The sequence below is a fragment of the Oryctolagus cuniculus genome, chromosome 2 (genome assembly GCF_964237555.1).
Source record: "Oryctolagus cuniculus chromosome 2, mOryCun1.1, whole genome shotgun sequence".
Taxonomy (NCBI): domain Eukaryota; kingdom Metazoa; phylum Chordata; class Mammalia; order Lagomorpha; family Leporidae; genus Oryctolagus; species Oryctolagus cuniculus.
Genome location: NC_091433.1, coordinates 12,428,815 through 12,449,115, shown reverse-complemented (window position 1 = coordinate 12,449,115; position 20,301 = coordinate 12,428,815). Strand labels below are relative to the sequence as shown.

General features: G+C 41.1%; 1 long non-coding RNA gene across 1 annotated transcript in view; it reads left to right on the top strand.

Annotated features, from left to right (window-relative positions):
- The window catches only part of LOC127486441 (uncharacterized), a 303,313-nt gene that overhangs the window by 45,293 nt on the left and 237,719 nt on the right, over positions 1–20,301 (top strand). The window lies entirely within an intron of this gene.

The window sequence follows — 20,301 nt, the reverse complement described above, 5'->3', positions numbered from 1 at the left end:
TGTTGAAGTGATACTTAGGGTCTCAGCTTTAGAAGGAAACTTTTTGCTCACTGTAGGAAAGATAGACTGGTGGACCATACGGTCCACTTATTTGTTGGAGATGGGAACTGCTGGCTCAGGGTCAACAGTGAATCTGAGGAAAGCAGAGGCCAGAATTAAGTTCTTTACCAGTTCAACTTGACCAGATTTCTCCCTTGGGAAACACTGTTGGGAAGTTCCAAGCATGAGACGTAGCACGCAGCATTTCTCAAACATCTTTCTTCATGGAATCCTTTCCTAGTATACCACCTCATTGGACTGATATTTGCAGAAACACACAATGGAAAGCATAACTGTGGTAGGCACAATAATGTCCCCTCGAGGATGTCCACTTCCTAACCCCCAGAATCTGAATATATTACATTGCATGACAAAGTGCAGCTAATTAAGGTCATCAATCAGTCGACCTTAAAAAGAAGGAGATTATCCTGGATTATCTGGATGGATCCAATGTAACCAGATACTTAGAAGTAGAAGTACACAAGAGGAAATCAGAGTGACAACAGCCTGGGAAGAACTCAACCCACCATTGCTGGCTCTTGAGGAAGGGGCCATGAGCCAAGGGACACAGGCAGATTTTCAAAGCTGAAAAGGGCTGCAAAATGAATTCTCCTTGAGTATCTTGAAAATGCAGCGGTCTTGTCAACACTTTGACTTTAAGCCAGGGCAAACCATGGCAGATTTCTGACCTTAGGAACTATTAAATAAGAAGTTTGTGTTCTTTTAATCCACTGAGTTGTTGGCAATTTGTTATAGCAGCAATGGGAAATTAGTCCAACAGTTCTGATATCACAAGCTGCGCATTTACTGGGCTCCCATTTAAGACTGGGATTATTCATATTCATGATTGAATCATTTATATTCATGTCTTTATTGTGGGGTGGAATGGTTCTCCTAACTGGCTGTAAACTGATCTGTAAAAACCATATTTTCTTCCATATTTATTGGCATAAGAGGCAAAATTACATAAAATTTCATTTTTATGTATAATGAAGGACTAATTAGTAACTGTGAGTTATAAAGGGTTACAAAAATTTTGTTTTTCATAAACTAGAAATGGCAATGCTTTTAGCTTACTAAAAACTTGAACTCATTATTCTACCATACCGTCTGGGTAAAAAATTTAAAAGTTCTCTCAGTGAAAAAACTTATGTAAATAATTGAAACTCTTTTGGAAGGAGCAAATTTCTTCTTCTATGGAATACCAGTATTGTCTTAAATTGGTTATGGTTTTCAGTGGCTGCTATGATTGACTGTTAAAATGATAAATTACTCTAAGTTTAGGGATTCTAATTTAGTTTGTTGAGGATTCCATGGTAAAGTCCAGATTGTGCAATGATACACATTTCTATCAAGAATATTCTTGGCCTCTAACTTTCTAGGAATGATGTGTTGGCACATAGTAAATACTCAAATATTTATTGATGTGTTGAATGAATGTGTTAAGTGCTTTATGCATACTGTCACAGTCAATTAAGTACCATTTATAAATGAGCGTGCTGAGTTTTAGAGGGTTCATATTATCTGTCCATATTTATGTTCCTACTATCAGAGCTAGGATTGGAGCTCAGGAGTATCTTATACTGGAGAGACAACTGACTCTTCACCACAATATCATATAGCCTCATATGGAAGAGTTCAAGTGCTAAAGCCAATGGCTACATGATTCGACTCACCCTTCTGATGGGCTTCCTTCCCAGAGTAAAATTTCTGTGTTGTTAAAGATTTATGCTATGATTTAAAAGTAGGATTATAAAGAGTAGCAGTATTTTTTAGTCTCTAGGTTTAGAGGAGGATGAAAAGTGTTTGAAAGCCACACATTTAGGGGCCCAAGTACTTTTGCATGTCTTGGAATCATTTTTGCCATTCCATAAGCAGGAACGTGTTAAACACTTGTAAGATGTTGGCACTGTGCATGTGGCTGAGAAGGATGACCTTTGACAAGGATGACAATACAAGTGGGTTTTCCAGGAATAGTTCCATTTGTACTTGTTGTCCCAGTGTAATCATTTATAACATGCTCCCTCCCTGTCCTCTCTGCACCACCCCTGCCCTGCCCCAGTTGCATTATCTCAAGAGAGCTCTCGTGTAGATGAGAGACCACATGGTATTCTACAGGGTAAGGTTACTTGTGGCAAATTTTCAAGATGCTTATAAATTCACTGGTTACAGTAGAAATATGCGTGCTAAAAATTTCATGAATTCTGTCTTTTGTAGGCAGCTTCTTTTTTGGTTTGATTTTTTATCTCTTCAGATATGTGTCCTTGTGTAATCTTCTCCCCTACAGCTGGACCTACTGACTTCTAAGAAATGGAATTTAGCAAAAGTGATGGAATTTTATGTTAGGTGTTCAATATAATTAGCAGCTAAACTAAAAAATAACCACTTAAATTTGAACTTCAGGGGTAAACAATGAACTGGTTTTTAGTGTGTAGGTAATTTCCTTGGAATATCTGGGACATAATTATCCTAAAAAATTACTGCTTATCTGAAATTCAGATTTTAATTGGATGTCTTGTAACTTTTAATTTTCATTTTTAATTGTGATATAAAAATACATATCACAAAATTTTCCACCATAGCCATGTATAAGTATGAAGTTGAGTAGTATTATTTCATATTGTTGCACAGTTTCTAAATTTTTCCATCTTGAAAAATTGAAATTCTATACCCTTAAACAAGTCATCACTTTTCCCTTTCTAGCCCCTAGCAACTACCATTCTTATTTTTCTTTTTATAAATTCGACTACTCTATACATTTCATAAAACTGGAATCATATAGTACGATTTTTTGACTTGCTTATTTTACCTAATGTCTTCAAGTTTCATCCATGTTATAGCATTTTTCATAATTTCCCCTCTTTTTTTTTCTCCTATGGGCACTGCATTTTATATTTATAAGTGATCAAATCTAATGAAATGAAACAATTCTAGAAGACAACTCAGGAGGCCTCCAGCCTGAGGGGCACTGGTTCGTGCCAGCCCCCAACAGCCTCAGGCTAGGGGAGGAACGGAGCATCTCGAACCTCCTCCTCAAATCACATTGCGCATTTTGGTTTTTGCTTTTCCTTTTCAAGTTTTGAACATGATAAACCCAGGATCCCAGCAAGTCTGCTCTGCTCTGGGCAGCGCTCTCGCCCCTCCCAGCACATGCTGGCATCCGCTGTCCCTCAGCGGCCAAAGTGGTCAACTTGGCACTGCCAGTTGTCTTTTCCAAGTGCAAGGTCTCCCCAGTGCCCAGAGGGGGCCTTTCTCCACCATGAAGCTCACAGTCGCCCTGTCAGGATGGTGGCGATGGACCAGGCTGGGTTCCACCTGTGGGGGTGGAAATCCATGTTGGAGAGACCCAGCCGGGAACCCTCCACTGGGAGTCATGTCAAAACTAGGAGGTTGAAAAGGAAATTCTCCAGGGAAATTCGTTTTCCATGACAATAGCCACATTCTTAAGGGACCATCTCAAGACTGCACACCAGAGTGCCCTTCAAGAGTATTGAAGGTAGTCCTGTTTCAGTCTCTTGCTCTCTGTGGTTGGAGCTCTCTCATTGCTGTCACTCCTCCTATCCCAGCCTCCACATGGCCGCTGCACTCAGGCTGACCTGTGGTCCAGGCTGGAGCGAGGTGCGGAAGAGTGGGGCCTGGGACAGATAGAGTCCTGCAGGGCCGGGGGCCAGGACTGAGACTACCCCCCACCCCCCAGCCAAGCCCTGCTGCCTCTGCTGCCTCAACTCCCCCTCCCTCCCTTTCTAAAGCCTGAAAAGTATTCTATCATAAACATAGACTACTTCTCACTTACCTGTTTATCTCCTGATGGGCACCTGGGTTGCTCTGCCTCTTGGCTGCTCTGAATAATACTGCCATGAACATGGGTCTCCAGGTGTCTCTTTAAGACCCTGCTTTGAGTTCTTTTGAATATATACCAGAAGTGAGATTGCTGCTCTTTATGGTAACTGGACTTTCAATTTTTAGGACCCTCCATCGTGTTTTCCATAGAGGCTACAGCATTTTGTGTTCCTACTGAAAGTTCTCGATAAATAGTTCTATTTTCCCATCTCCTCACCAACATCTGTCATTTTCTATCTGTGTTTACTAGTGGTCATCCTATTGGGTGTAAATTCTCATTGTTTCGATTTACATTTTTCTAAGGACTAATAATGCTGAGCATCTTTTCATATGCTTGCTGGCCACTTGTATATCTTCCTTGAAGAAGTGTCTGCTGGCTTTGAAGAAGTCTCATACTCACTTTTGAATTGGGCTATTTGTGTAAAAAATTTTTATTCTTGAGGTTTACAAGTTCTTTATGTTTTCTAGATATTAATCTCATCCCTGATACATCATTTGCAAATCTTATCTTCCATCTATGGACTTCTTTTCACTTTGCTGATTATATTCTTTGATGTAGTCCTATTTATTTTGCTTTTCTGGCCTGTGCTTTTGGTATCATATCCAAGGTACCATATCCTTGCCAATTCAATCGTCACAACACTTTTCATCTGTATTTTCTTCCAAGTGTTTTATAGTTCTAGGTCTTAAATTTAGGTCTTCAATCCACTTGGAGATAATTTTTGCATATGGTGTAAGGTAAGGTATCAAATTCATTTTCTACATACGCATCCAGTTTTACCTGTATCATTGATTGAAGAAACTGTTCTCCATATGGACTTAGTACCCTTATTGAAAACAACGTGGCCATAAAAAACATGTAAACAGTTGGTTCTGGGCTTTCTATTCTAGTCCACTGGTCTGTATGTCTTGATGCCATTACCTCACTGTACTGATCTTTCCAAACAGGACCACTGATGTCTTTTTATTTATTTGTGTCTTTAATTTCTTTCGCCAATATTTTATAGCTTAGTATACAAAGCTTTTGTCACCTTAGTTAACTTTATTTCTAGGTATTTTATTATTGGATCCTATTGTAAATGAAATTGTTTTTTAATTTTAATTTTTAGCTTTTAATTTTAATTTTTTAAAAAGTTTTTCATTTTAATATTTAGCTTTTAAGAGTCAATGTGATTTGTAGATACAATTCTAAGGACATATGATATTCCCTTCTTTCCTCCCTCACTCTCCACTACCCTCTTTCACTTTTTTTTTTTAGTTTTTGAGATAACATGTTTTAAAATTACATTATAGTAAAAAGGCTTAATGCTTCAACAATAAAAAGTTTAACAAGTAAAAAGCAAAAAGACCCTAGTTTAGTGGGAATATAAAGAATAGTTGAATGGAAAAAATAATCATTTCAGCCATATAAGGTAAATTTTAGAATTATCACAGACCATTAACACTATAGTAGTATAAGCTTCTGAACTATTGGTTTGAGAAAGTTATAAAACAAAGTTGGACAAAACTATATTTGCCATTATACTAATACATATAGACATTTCTTTTTTTGTTTATTTTCAAAATGTTAGCTCCCACATATAAGGGAGAACATACAGTATTTGTCTTTCTGGGTCTGGCTTATTTCACTCAATATGCTGTCCTCAAGTTGCATCCATTTTGCTGCAAATGGTAGAATTTCATTCTTTTTTATAGCTGAATAATATACCATTGTTTATGTATACCACATTATATATATAAACCACATAATATATATGCAATATATATAATGTCACATATATATATATATATATCACATTTTCTTTATCCATTCATCTAATAACAGACACTTGGGTTCCAGATTTTGGCTGTTGTGATCAATGCTGCTATAACCATTGTGGTGCAGGCATCTCTTTGATATGTTGTGTTTGAAGTCTTTGGGTATGTGCTCAGTAGTGGGATTGCCGGGTCATATGGCAAGTCTACTTCTAGTTTTTAAGAAAATCTCTACACTGTTTTCCACAGTGGATATACTAATTTACATCCCTACCAACAGTGTATAAATGTTTCCCTTTGTCTGCATCCTCGCCAGCATTTGTTCCTTTCTGTGTTTTGGATTTTAGCCGTTCTGTCGTTCTGTCAGGGGTGAGGTGATATCTCATTGTGGTTTTGATTTGCATTTCCCTGATGGCTAGAGATGTTGAGCATTTCTTCATATATTTGTTGGCCATTTGTATTTCTTCTTTTGAGAACTGTCTATTGAAGTCCTCTGTCCATTTCTCATCTGTGGGGAGCAACCCGGACTAGACTAAGTTACTGGAATTAAGACTTATTCTATGCATCTGCTCTCCCACAATATGGCGCTGGGAGAGAAGAAAACAGCTTCTACACAGCTGCCTCCAGTTCAGCCAATAAACTGTAGGACTTGCTCCTGATTGGAGGAGAGCAGCGTACTTGGCGTGTGGGCAGCCGAGTTGGGATTGGCGGAGGAGGACTATAAAGGAGGAGAGAGACGGCATGCACCAGGAACATCTAAGAGGAACGTCTAAGGGGAACACCTGTGCAGCCCCCGAGAGAGCCGGCCGGCGGTGTGCCGCTCCCCTGCGGAAGTGGGGAATGTGGCCAGGGGGAACTGCCCTTCCACGGAGGTGGAAGGGACAGTAGCCAACCTGGGAAGAACCAGCAGCAAACCCGGGGAGGGCCGAGCAGACGAAAGAACAGCGCAGGGTTCAGTGTTGCTCCTCCACGAAGAGGGGGAGCGACATAATGGTGCCGTGACTCGGATAGGAAACTTAGCACGGATATGAAACTTAGGAGGTAAGAAACGGGAAGAAATGGGAAAATTTCGGAGAGAGAGACTAGCAAACAGCCTAGGGAAAAGCCGGACGAAAAAGGTGCCGGAAGAAGCTATTGAAAGCCTAGGCATAGACTCGGATACGGACTACGGGGGGAAGCTGGGAGAAATCTCTAAGGTCGAAAGCGAAAGTGAAAGCTAGAACAAACAGACTCGGATGCAGACTGTGGGGAGAGGCCAGGAGAAATGAGGGAGGAGTATTGTTGGAAGAAAACTTAGGGAAACATACTGGGTAGAGAAAAATGTTAGGGAAATTGAAGCCGCAGGGCGCAGGCCGAGGCGGAGACGAAAGCCACTTTGGGATTCTCAAGTTAGCCCAGGAATAAGGGGCGAAAAGTTGAAACCAGAAGCGGAAACGTAAGCCAGATTGGGATCCGTCTGATTAGCCCGGGGAGCAAAGGACGGGAAGCCAAATCATGGGGCGGAGATGTGAGCTGGGTTGAATTCACCAGGTTAGCCCGGGGAACTTAGATTGAATGCTAGTGGCGGAGACGTAAGCTACGCTGTGTGACTCACGGAGGCTGCCGCGCGCAGACAGAGCGTGCGGGGCTCAAGTAGATAGGGAACGCTGGGCTAATGCGAAGCCGCGCAGATGAGAGAGGCGCGGGCTGAAGCGGCTCAGAGCCGGAAAGCCGCCGAGAAGCAGCCTCGGGGCGGGCGCCGGGAAGCCGCGGGGATAAGAGAAACAGAAGTTTAGAAGTAAAATGAGAGAAATAGGAATGCTGGAAGATAGAAGTAAAATGAGAGAAATAGGAATGCTGGAAGATAGAAGCAAAATGGGAGAAATAGGAATGCCCGGAGATAGAGAAATAGAGAAATAGAAAGGCCTCCCCACAATACTGCAATGAGAAGGCTTGGATTCGGTCTGCCTGATTAGTGAGGCGATGAGCACCTGCGGGCGGCTAGCAGCTTATGCGCCGCAGGTCACCGAAGACAGGCACGTTATCAACACCAATAAGTCACCCCACAACACGGCAATGAGAGAGCTTGGATTCGGTCTGCCTGATTAGGGCGATAAGCACCAGCAGGCGGCTCGACCAGAGTATGAGCCGCAGGTCACCGAAGATAGGCACGAATTAACACCAATAGGCCTCCCCACAATATGGCAATGAGAAGGCTTGGATTCGGTCTGCCTGATTAGTAAGGCGGTAAGCACCAGCAGGCGGCTCGACCAGAGTATGAGCCGCAGGTCACCGAAGACAGGCACGCATCAGCGCCTAAAAACCTCCTCACAACATGGCGAAGAGAGGACCCAGATTCGGTTTGCCTGATTGATAGGACTTGTAAGAACCTGTGGCAACTCTAGCAAGCAGAGCAGAGTGTGTGCTGCGGGACACCAAAGACAGGTGCGTATCAACGCCAAAAAATAAAAAGAAAGGGGGATCTGTGGGGAGCAACCCGGACTAGACTAAGTTACTGGAATTAAGACTTATTCTATGCATCTGCTCTCCCACAATATGGCGCTGGGAGAGAAGAAAACAGCTTCTACACAGCTGCCTCCAGTTCAGCCAATAAACTGTAGGACTTGCTCCTGATTGGAGGAGAGCAGTGTACTTGGCGTGTGGGCAGCCGAGTTGGGATTGGCAGAGGAGGACTATAAAGGAGGAGAGAGACGGCATGCACCAGGAACATCTAAGAGGAACGTCTAAGGGGAACACCTGTGCAGCCCCCGAGAGAGCCGGCCGGCGGTGTGCTGCTCCCCTGCGGAAGTGGGGAATGTGGCCAGGGGGAACTGCCCTTCCACGGAGGTGGAAGGGACAGTAGCCAACCCGGGAAGAACCAGCAGCAAACCCGGGGAGGGCCGAGCAGACGAAAGAACAGGCAGGGTTTAGTGTCGTTCCTCCATGAAGAGGGGGAGCGACACTCATCTGATTTTTTTTTTTTTTTGAGTTTTTAAAGTTGATATATTCAGGATAATAATCCTTTGTCAGATATTTGGGTTGCAAGTATTTTTTCCCATTCTGTTGGATGTCTCTTCACTCTATTGATTCCTTTGCTGTGCAAAATCTTCTGAGTTTGATATAGTCCTATTTGTTTAATTTTGCTTTTGTTGCTTGTGCTTTGGGAGTCTTGTCCAAGAAATCGTCCCTTATAACACTGTCTTGAAGTGTCTCCCCTACATTTTCTTCCAGCACCTTCATAGTCTCAGGTCTTAAATTGAGGTCTTTGATCCATCTTGATTTGATATTTGTTTATGGTAAGAGGTATGGATCTATTTTTTTTCTACATATATATATATCCAGTTTGCCTGCACCATTTGTTGAATAGATGATCCTTACTCCACTGTACGGTCTAAGTACTTTTGTTAAAAGATCAGTTGGCTGTATGTATGTGAATTAATTTCTGGGCTCTCCATTCTGTTCCATTCATGTCTGTATCGATTTTTATGCCAGTACCAAGCTGTTTTAATTACTATAGCTTTGTAGTATGCCTTGAACTCAGGTATTGTGGTGTCTCTAACTTCATTTTTCTTGCTTACTATCTCCTTGGCAATTTGGGGTCTTTTGTGATTCCATATGAATATTAGAATTCCTTTTTCTAACTTTGTAAAGAATGCCATTGGCATTTTGATAGGGATTGCCTTGAATCTGTAAATTGGTTTAGGTAGTGACTTTTGTCTTATTTATACTTATTCTCTTGTCTTCTCAGTTCTCCTTTTAGTGGGGCCAACTATCCATGAGGAATTGACCCTTGTCAGTGGTCACCTGAATAAGTGTAAAAGTGGCCCATCTCTTGATAGCAGTTTCACAACAGATCAGAGCCAGTAGACCTGGCTGAGCTGTGACTGGATCACTTACTGTCAGAAACTAGGTGATAAATATTTTTTGGTTTAAGCCACTACATTTTTGGGTAATTTGTTATGTAGCAGCAGACAACTAACATACTGTCTTAACATTTTCCTTATTTCTACTATATTCCACATAGTTTTAATGCTGTATACATTTTTTAAAAACCTTGAAAATAGTAAGTAGAAATTAGAGTATGTATCTGATGTGTAGGTTACTCAGGGACATGGTTTTGAGAGACTGGTAAAATTAGTCATTTAAAGGACCAGTATTGTGTCATAGCAGATAAAGCTGCTGCCTGTGGCACTGGTATCCTATATAATGTTTCTTGTCCCAGCTGCTATGCTTTCGATCCAGTCCCTGCTCATGGCCTGGGAAAATCAGCAGAAGATGGCCCAAGTGTTTGGGCCCCTGCCACCCATATGGGTGACCCAGATGAAGCTCCTGGCTTCAGTCTGGCCCAGACCTGGCCATTGCAGCCATCCAGGGAGTAAACTGGTAGATGGAAGATCTCTTTCTCTCTCTCTCTGTAACTCTTTCAAATAAATAAATAACTCTTTAAAAATTAGGTCATTTAAATAGTTGACTAGATATAATAAAAAATGTCTTGTGAGTGGGCATTTTATTGGTAATAAAAATGTATAAGGATCTTGTTGGAACTTTTGGAAAGTGTTCTTAGAGATTCTGCAGTCAGGAAATAAAAATGCATAATATTTAAGGTATGTATTTAATGTGCTTCCTAAAATTTATGAACATAATAAAGGGTCTATATAATATGCTTAAATTTATATCTATTTGTGACTAATTATGATGTATTCATCAATGGAAGACTCTGTAATCATTCAAGATAAAAGTCCCTAAATATATCTATAGACATGGAGATTTATTCATAGTACGATAATGAAAAAGGTGGGTTGATTTATAAAGTTTTGCTATGATAAACAATGCTGTGATGAACATCTTTGCAGTGACATCTTTGCATAAATCTATAATTAATTACTCAGAATAAATTCCTGGAAGTAAAATTGCAGGTTCCAAGTCTATTCTACTTTTTAAGTGTTACATTTTGTTTTAATTCTGGTCATTGCAGATGACTGGTTTTGGATTTATCTCTGTCTTTAATGACTGCTCAAACCTTTGCACGTTTCTAATTCAGCCTCACAGGGGGGACTCTTCAAATCTCTTGCCTCCAATTTTCCTATTGCACACTGAAGAATATGAAGTGGTTTACTGCTACCTCTGCATCATTGTACTACTCTGTTGAGCCAGTTGTTAGATGGTACTTAAAAATTCTCTCTCTCTCTCTCTCTCTCACACACACACACACACACACACACACACACACATTTTTGACAGATCCTGCATCAGATATGTATTTACCAGAACACTTCTTTGGTTAAAAATCCACCACTTTTTCCTGGAGTGTATATTAAACAGAACACAATTGTTTAGAATCAGAGGAAAACTAACCTGGCTTTTTCTGTAACTTAATTACCATGAAGTCCCATGTGTGGTCTATGGTGCTGTATAAATTAATAATGCAGTAATTGTGGCATTCGCATACTGGGGATTGTTACTACCCTTCTCCAGAGAAACAGGCTAGCAAATGGCTTTGCATTAACATAAATTCTGAGTGGACTTTTATTCGCCCTGAAGCATTTCCACTCCCTATGCAACACCTCCCCTCCTCCAGTCCTTTTTATGTCCCCTTTTCTCTCTCTGGAAGCAGTCCGTGGTGTTCTTACAGCTACTGTTTCTCCTCTGGGTGGCTATTGAAATATCCCCTTAATATTTCTCCATTATAATGCGAGCCGTCAACAGCACAATGCGTTGTCAGCCCGCGGTTCCAGGACACAGTGCAGAGCTATTCCATTACTCTGGCATCCATCCGGACAATAAACCACAAATCTTTTTCAGTGCAGCACCAGACGCAGGCACCTTTTGGCTGGAAAGCAGGGAAAGGCAGCAGTGTTTCCCCGGCATGGAGAGAAATGAAATGCATGTATTCTGGTTTCTTCCATGCGTGCTCTTTTGAATGAGTCATTGCATACTTTTAAGGAGAGTCCTTGATTGGAAGCAAGTGATGTTTTCTTTGGTTAAATGATTCAGTCAGAGAAATTGCACAAGTCCATGAGGGACAAGACTCCAATATGTGCTTGACTTTCTTTGGAGGATTTGCTAATGATTGGTGGGAGCCCCAGTTCTTATTTACGACTTACTTTTCTTAATAGCGAAAGGGAGACCATATGTTGGGTGTGCAGCGTGCTGATAAACTCACGTGGAGCGGTGACTGGCAAGTGTGTGTGTTTCCTGCTCAGTGCTATTAGAGGGAGATACTAAACACCATTAAGAAATTTGCTGCCTTTGATGTGGGTAAAACTTGGCCTTCAAGGTTTATGCTAATATCAGCTAAATATGTTAGGTGTTAAGTGTTTTATTATGTTTTAAAAGAATTTTGAACATCTCTTACCTCACTAGGAGTATCAAAATAAATTCCAGATGGATCAAAAAGTTAAATATTTAAAAACCTAAACTGTTAGAAATTCTAGAAGAAAATAGATGTGAATTTTTATTAAATGTCTTGGGGGGAATGGTTTTTGAAGCTTAGAGTTAGTTGATGGAATAAATCACCAAGTATGCAATGGAAAGATCTGACTACATAAAAATTTAAAACTATTGTACATAGAGAAAAATCACCAAGGTTTAAACCAGTCACGAAACCTGGAGATAACATTATAGGAGATTCAACAAAGAGCGACATTTAAAAAATATATAAAACTCATATAAATTCACTAAAACAAATATCAGGACCTCAGTAAATAAAGAAGACATAAACAAGCAAATGAGAAATGTGAGATATCCTGGTAAATAACTTTAAAAAAAATCTACCTTTCCTTAATATCCAGATACAATGGCACTTCCAAACGTTCACTGAAAAAGAATTGAAAGTTGTTTATTTTAGTGCAAAAAAATTTGAAATATGAACAATTTTTATAATATGCATTTTCCATGACCTTTGTGAAGACATCTCAGTAATGTAAATTAAAGCAATATGCAATGTCATTTTCCCCTTTCAGATGATCTGACATCCAAATGAAATAGTAGCACCTAATATTGATAAGGATACAGTAAAAAGATCGCTGTCATCCACGATTGAGAGGAAGGAAACAGGGCAGGTAGCATCTGTGTTTTTAAAAAATACTCTTAAAATAAAATCATATAGAAAACAGTTGGAGGCTGACATATAATGAATTTTTAGAATGGTTTAAAAACATTTTTAAATAAAATATTTTCTATCTTTTTTTCCTGAATTCTCTAATAATTATTGCTGTTAATCTGAAGTAGATTCCAAGTTTGATGTGCTGCAACGTTTTGATACCATTGAGCCCTCAGGCTGTTGTTTGTTGTTTGCTAATGGCAGCTCCTTTTTTTATTTTTATTTTTTTTAAATTTTTGACAGGTAGAGTGGACAGTGAGAGAGACAGAGAGAAAGGTTTTCCTTTTTCCATTGGTTCACCCCCCAGTGGCCACTGCGGCCAGCGTACCGTGCTGATCCGAAGCCAGGAACTTCTCCTGATCTCCCATGATCTCCCACGCAGGTGCAGGGCCCAAGCACTTGGGCCATCCTCCACTGCACTCCTGGGCCACAGCAGAGAGCTGGACTGGAGGAGAAGCAACCAGGACAGAATCCAGCGCCCCAACCGGGACTAGAACCTGGGGTGCCGCCGCCGCAGGCAGAGGATTAGCCTAGTGAGCCACAACGCTGGCCCAGCTCATTTTCTCTTTCCTGGAGTCAAAGCCCTATACATTTGTGCACACGGAACCACAGCTCTTCTGCCCTTCTCGCCCTTGGTATGCCAGGATATTCTCACAAATTGTGCTCTCTATTTTCTTTTCCTTTTTTTTTTTTTTTGACAGGCAGAGTTAGACAGTGAGAGAGAGAGAGACAGAGAGAAAGGTCTTCCTTCTGTTGGTTCACCCCCTAAGTGGCTGCTACTGCCAGCGCGTTGCGCTGATCCGAAGTCAGGAGCCAGGTGCTTCCTCCTGGTCTCCCATGGGGTGCAGGGCCCAAGCACTTGGGCCATCCTCCACTGCCTTCCCAGGCCACAGTAGAGAGCTGGACTGGAAGAGGAGCAACCAGGACAGAATCTGGCGCCCCAACCAGGATTAGAACCCAGGGTGCCGGTGCCGCAGGCGGAGGGTTAGCCTAGTGAGCCACAACGCTGGTCTATGCTTTCTCTTTTCTTATGGCTTTGGCCAGTACTCTTTCCTCCAAGTATGAGTGTGTCTTGTCAGTCTGCTTATATCTTCAGCTCCCTTTTTAGTAACTGTTTTTTTTTTTTTAAGATTTATTTATGCAGAGAGAGCAGAGGCAGAGAGAGAGAGAGAAAGAGAGAGAGAGGTCTTCCATCTGATGGTTCACTCTCCAGATGGGTGCAACGGCTGAAGCTGCACCGATCTGAAGCCAGGAGCCAGGAGCTTCTTCCGGGTCTCCCACACGGGTGCAGGGGCCCAAGCACTTGGGCCACCTCTACTGCTATCCCAGGCCACAGCAGAGAGCTGGATTGGAAGAGGAGCAGCTGGAACTAGAACTGGTGTCCATATGGGATGCCGGCTTCCAGGCCAGGGCATTAACCCACTGTGCCACAGCGCCGGCCCCTTAGTAACTATTGAACCTTTACTGCTAATTCTTATTCTCCCTGGACCTCAATTTTTTCATCTATTAATTGGTATAATAACAGTACCTATTATGCTCAGTTATTGTGCAAGTTCAATTAAATGAGTAAATATAAAATGTAAGTAAAAAGGCTTGGTAAGCCTTGAAGCTCTATGCCAGTGTCAGTCCTCTGAATGCCACGGTTTACTCCATTGAAAGCTGAATCTCAGAATTGTGGCTCCAAAAGTAGCTGAGTCTTTTCTATTTGTGGCTCCTGATGAACTGTCTTGCTGCGTACTCAGCCACCTGTTGTAGGAAAGGCAGCATGGCCTCCGTCTCAGTCGGGATGGCCTCCACAGGAGAAGAATCGCTTCCCACTGCAGCTCTGCAGAGAGTGGGGTGGACACCCTGTGTTCTGGAGTTGTTCTCTTGGTGCAAGTAGAGAGAAAGATGGTGCAAGGCCAGAGCACAGGTAGGGGAGTGATGGTTCCTATGCTCTAGGTAAGGGGGTTAGGGAGCTCACCTTTGCTCCTCGGTCTCCTTGTTGGTCCATGGTCAGTTACGACCTCGATGCTAGTTCATCTCTTCTTAGAGCGATAGTTTAGTGGATTGCTCTTTACTGAGTGACTACCATGAGCCACCAGCATTCCCTAGCACCGGGAGCTCTGCCAAATGTCCGTCAAGAGCTTACAGAGCATAGGAGGAACAGTGATATGTAAATAGATGATTACAATACATGTGGCTCTGCTGTGTTGTGTTTGTGGGTAAGTGCACGGAAGAGTGAGCAACCAACCCTGTTCAGGATGGAGGGAAGGCCAGGGCCCAGGGCAGACTGGGGGGTATCTTTATAGAGGAAACAGACTTTTTTCTGAAATGTAATATTCTGGCTGTACTATGTATGTCATATAATATCCCAGGTGTGGCCTGGGGCAGCACTGTGTAACAATCCTATTAATATTTCTAACGCTGAATAGTCACACCCAAGAAAGAACACGAAGAGCCCCATCAGTTTAGATCAAGCTGCAGCCAAACAGGTACACAAATAAACTTTGGATATCAGCTCTGAAATAAAAAGGTAAGAAATTATGGGAGTGTGGTAGCTTTTCCTTTCTTTTCCTTTTCTCTTCTTCCTCCTCCTCAGGGCAATAGGTCATCATTAAAAAAATCATGCATGGAAACTTGGTATATCTTTTAATTGGTGGTAGAAATACTAAACTGATCCTCTGTAAAAAAAAAAAAAAAAAAGAAATTATCAATTCCCAACTTGACTCTCACTGGGATTAAACATGACAATAGGTCTGCTCTGATTTCATCATCATTTAAAAAAAAATCATCTATTATTTTTCACTTTATGTTTCTGTGTGGGAGCAAACTGTTGAAATCCATACTTGATGTATACTAAGCTGATCTTCTGTATATTAAGATAATCAAAAATGAATCTTGATGTGAATGGAAGGGGAGAGGGAGTGGGAAAGGGGAGGGTTGTGGGTGGGAGGGACGGTATGGGGGGGAAGCCATTGTAATCCATAAGTCGTACTTTGGAAATTTATATGCATTAAATAAAAGTTAAAAAAAAAAAAAGAAAAAAAAAAAAAGAAAGAGACAGAAAGTTCTTATGTGCTGGTTCACTCATTAAATGCCCCAAGTGACTGAGGCTGGACTGGGGCTATGCCAGGGTCAGAGCTAGAAACTGGGAACTCAATCCAGGGCTCCCAGATGGGTGGCAGGGACCCAAACGACTTGAGCCGTCACCTTTTGACTCCTAGAATCTGCACTGATAGGAAGCTGACGTTGGGTGTTGGCACCAGGAATCAAACACAGACACTCCGATGTGGGACAACGATGCCCTCACTTAGGTCTGAACTGCTAGGTCAAACGCCTGTCCCACTGCTCCCTTTATATCACTTCCTGGTACTTTCCTTCCTGGCACCCCCTCCAGACAAGCCTTTGCACCCCCCACTCTTTGCAGGTTCCATCTTCATATACGCAGACTTCCTTAGGGAAGTGAGTTTCCACTCATCTCAAATCTCATTCCCCCAGAGGACCTCCCTGCTTGCCCTGAGAAACTTCTGCTCCTTACCCTCAGCTTCCGCACTGCTCTCTCACCCTGCCAATCATCTTCCCTTAGTGCTTAGAACCTTAGCACTGCTTGAGAAACGTAAGAGGTCATTTGCAGGTGAGCTAACAGGGGCGTGGTAAGTGGGATGCCAGGGTAAGCTGGCATCAGAGAAGGTTCTAGAACCGAGCTCTCTTTGACCCTTGTTGACTGTTGTATCCTCTGCACTGAGGTGTTGATGAGTTATGATGTTGGTGTGAACCTGAGCCGTTCTCTTTTGAAGGACCGTTTGAATACTATGTTTATGGTTTCTTTTTTTTTTATTATGCTTGGCAAGATGCCACAAAAATGATGTTTAGATTCAAGGTTATACTTTATATTTGGTCTTTTCTAGCATTTATGAGCTTGAGCCACTATTTCATTCCCAACTAACAAGGCCTTTGAAATATAATAGCAAAGTTATTGTTAGTTTGGGACAATTATTTTACAACTTCCAGTTGCATTTTACTAGCTAAAGAGAAGACTGTTTGGCATAGTAAGAAGTAACTGTTGAGAAAATGCTGCTGAATTTTATTATTTTTCAAACTATGAAGTTGAATCTTCCTTTAACCAGGAAAAGAAGAGGGCAGGAAGGAAATGTAGATAATATTTAGAAAATAGCACATCTAAAGACCGTTATTTAAACAAACTCTAGTGCCTTTTGCCAAATGTTTTTAATGCTCCAGTAATAGATACTAGTGTTAAAAAGATAAGAGGAAAGAAAATAATCTGTAAGTGGACTTCAAGCAGCCTAAACATTGTAGTTTTTCTCAGCTGCTTTTTCTTTGCCTAGGAATCACTCTGACAATACTTTCCAATAGGTACGTATGAACTATCCTTAAACATAGTTCAGGTGATCTATCAATAGCTCAGCAGAGCAGTGCAGCGCAGCTGCTGGGAGACAGGGAAGCAAGGCAAGATTCTGAGATTGACCAAGCCTGTCAGAATATTTCAGGAGTGGAAGTTCGTTGGCCTTGGCTTTCCGATTTCTCACTCTGGGTCTTGTTGCTGGGACTTGCTAGTCTGGCTACTGGGGCTTGCTCAGTGCCTGACTCAGGATCATAGATCTTTTCTGTCTCTATGGAAAGGGAGGAGCTGGATGCTGGTTCTGTCCCCTACTATCCACTTGACCTTGGGTGTGGAAATTGACTTCTTTGAAGAGTAGTTTCTTCATATGTACAACTGATACACCAGACTCAAGATTGCTGGAGTCTAGACAAGATAACATGGATGGGGCTGGAGTTGTGCACAGGGAGTTAAGCCACTACCTGCAATGCCACCATCCCATATAGGCACCAATTTAGAGTACTGGCTGCTCCACTTCCAATCCAGGTCCCTGCTAATGTGCCTGGGAAACCAGCAGAAGATGGCCCAAATACTTGGGCCTCAGCCACCCATGTGGAAGACCTGGATGGAGTTCCTGGCTTCTGGTTTTGGTCTGGCTCAGGCCTAGCTAATGCAGCCATTTGGAGTGATAACTATTAGATGGGAAATCTTATATATATATATATATATATATATATATATTTATACACACACACACACACATATATATATATTTCAAATAAACATGTAAGTCTTTATAAAAAAAGATAACATGGAATTAGGCAGCCTTGAGGATACTAAACAGGTGTTAGTCTAGTGAGGCAATTTGGCTTTATGCAAAGAACACAATTTTTGGACTTATGAGTCCTGGGTGCAGATCTTGCTCCCTTGTTTATTCAAGGGATAAACTAGAACAAGCTACTTTCCCAAGCCTCAGTTTCTTCATCTATAAAATGGTGATAAAATGATGAGATATCTTGCTAAGAGGTCCAAATCATTTATTTAAAAGAAATGTTTGTTATGTTTACATTGTTGAGCACTGCTCTGGGCACTGGGGATAAAATAGCACCTGCTGCTTATTCCCTGCCTTTACGGCACTCAGGCACTAATCCTGCAGATAAACAGTTGAAGAAGCAATTATATGAAGTGTGATAGGCTCAAGTTTGACAAACCTTTATTCGGAGCTTACTGAGAGGTGCTAAAGAGTTTTAAAACAGGGTATGGCTCAGAGGGAACCTGAAAGTGCAGGAGTTAGCTAGTTGAGGTGGGGCTGGGAAGAGTTTGGATAATGCGTAGGGTTATCTAAAATGCTTTCCATTGGTGTCTTAATTCTTATGATGCCCTTAAGAAGGAAATCCTATTATTACACTCATTTTACGGATAAGAAAATGAAGGATTAGAGATCCACGTTCAGATTCACTCTAGAAAACACTTGCTGTAGTTTTTGTAGTGATCACCACAATTCCTTTTTGTTTTGTTTTGATTTGAGGAGTCTTTCCCCTCACTCATGCACGTGGTAAGGTCTCTACCATTGAGTTTCTGCTGTACATATCGTATCCATCCCTAGCTACAGTTGATCTGACCCAGGGTGATAACCAGACCTAGGCTTGGCTGAACAAATGCTCTACTTGTGATGCAGAAATTGAACTGAGAGAGACAGGGAACAGAAATCATAGGGTTTACTTATGTCAGCTTACTTGAAACAAGGTCCAGAAACAGCAAAGCTTTGCTTTTATTCCTTTGGATTAGATTTAGCTGTGAATAAATGAGAAACTGAAATACCATGCTTCTTTCTCGCATGAAGGAATCTGGAGTTGGTGTCTAGAGCTTGATTTGTCGTATTCTTGACCCTTGGGGAAACTGTGAAAATAGATAATGCTAAACATTTTTTTTTCTTTTTCTGCTTTGTCTCTTGTGCATTTCTGAATAAGCTAGAGAACAAATACCCTTATCTTTTCCCCATCATTAGGAAAAAATATTTTTCATCATTAACTTTTTTTAACATTTATTTATTTGAGAGGCAGAGTTACTGACAGAGAGAGGGAGAGAACAGAGAGAAAGGTCTTCCATCTACTCTCCAACTGGCTGGAGCTGAGCTGATCCGAAGCCAGGACCCAGGAGCTGCTTCTGGGTCTCCCACATGGGTACAGGTACACAAGAACTTGGCCATCTTTCACTGCTTTCCCAGGTCATCAGCAGAGAGCTGGATTGAAAGAGGAACAGCTGGGACGTAAACTGGTACTCATATGGGATGCCAGCACTGCAGGTAGAGGCTTAGCCTACTGTGCCACAGTGCTGACTCCCAACTATTTTGTTAATTGTAGCTTTTGGGGATGTTCTTTATCAAATTGGGAAATTTTTCATCTATACCTAGTTTGTCAATCTTGTTTTTTTGAATCGGGAATATGTGCTGTGTTATGTTAGCACATTTTCTGCATCTATTCAGATAATCATATCAATCATGTATTTTTTCTTTATTAGGTTAGTATGATGAATTATATGCATTAATTTTTGAATGTTGAATTATCCTTGTGCTCCAGAGAAAAAGCCCAACAGCTCAGAATTTTTGTTCTATTTATATGTTGTGAGATTTCATTTGCTGCTTTAAAAATACTTGTTTCTATCCTCATGAGAGATACTGGTCTGCCATTTCGTTTCTGCAGAATGTCTTGTGTTTTGGTATCGGGGTTATGCTGATCTCATTAAGTGAATTGGGGAGTGTTCCCCTCTTTATTTCTTGAGAATTTATATAGTATTGATATTTAGTCTTTTGTCAACATTTGACAGAATTTATAAGAAAAATCATCTGTTCTGTACTTTTCTGTGTCTACTTGTGTTTGAAGTCTAGTTCTTTATATATTTTTTTTTTTTGCTCCTGGGGGAGGGGGTTCCTACCCCCTTGAAATCTATTTCCTTGAAAGAAGTAGGGTTATTTTGATTTTTCTATTCTTGAGTCAGCTTTAGCTTTAATGAACTATGTTTTCAAGTAATTTGTCCATTTCATCTTTTAGAATTTTTAAAAATAAAGTTGTTTATAGCATTCCTTTATTATCTCTTCAGGGAATAACACTTGTAGGGATATTCCTTTCCCACTTTGATGATACTAGTCATTTGTGATTTGTGTCTTTTATTTCATGATTCATGTTCCTTGACTTTAGCTTTGCTAATTTTCCTGTTGTTTGCTATTTTACTATTTCATTGACTCCTGCTCTTATGCTCCTTTTTT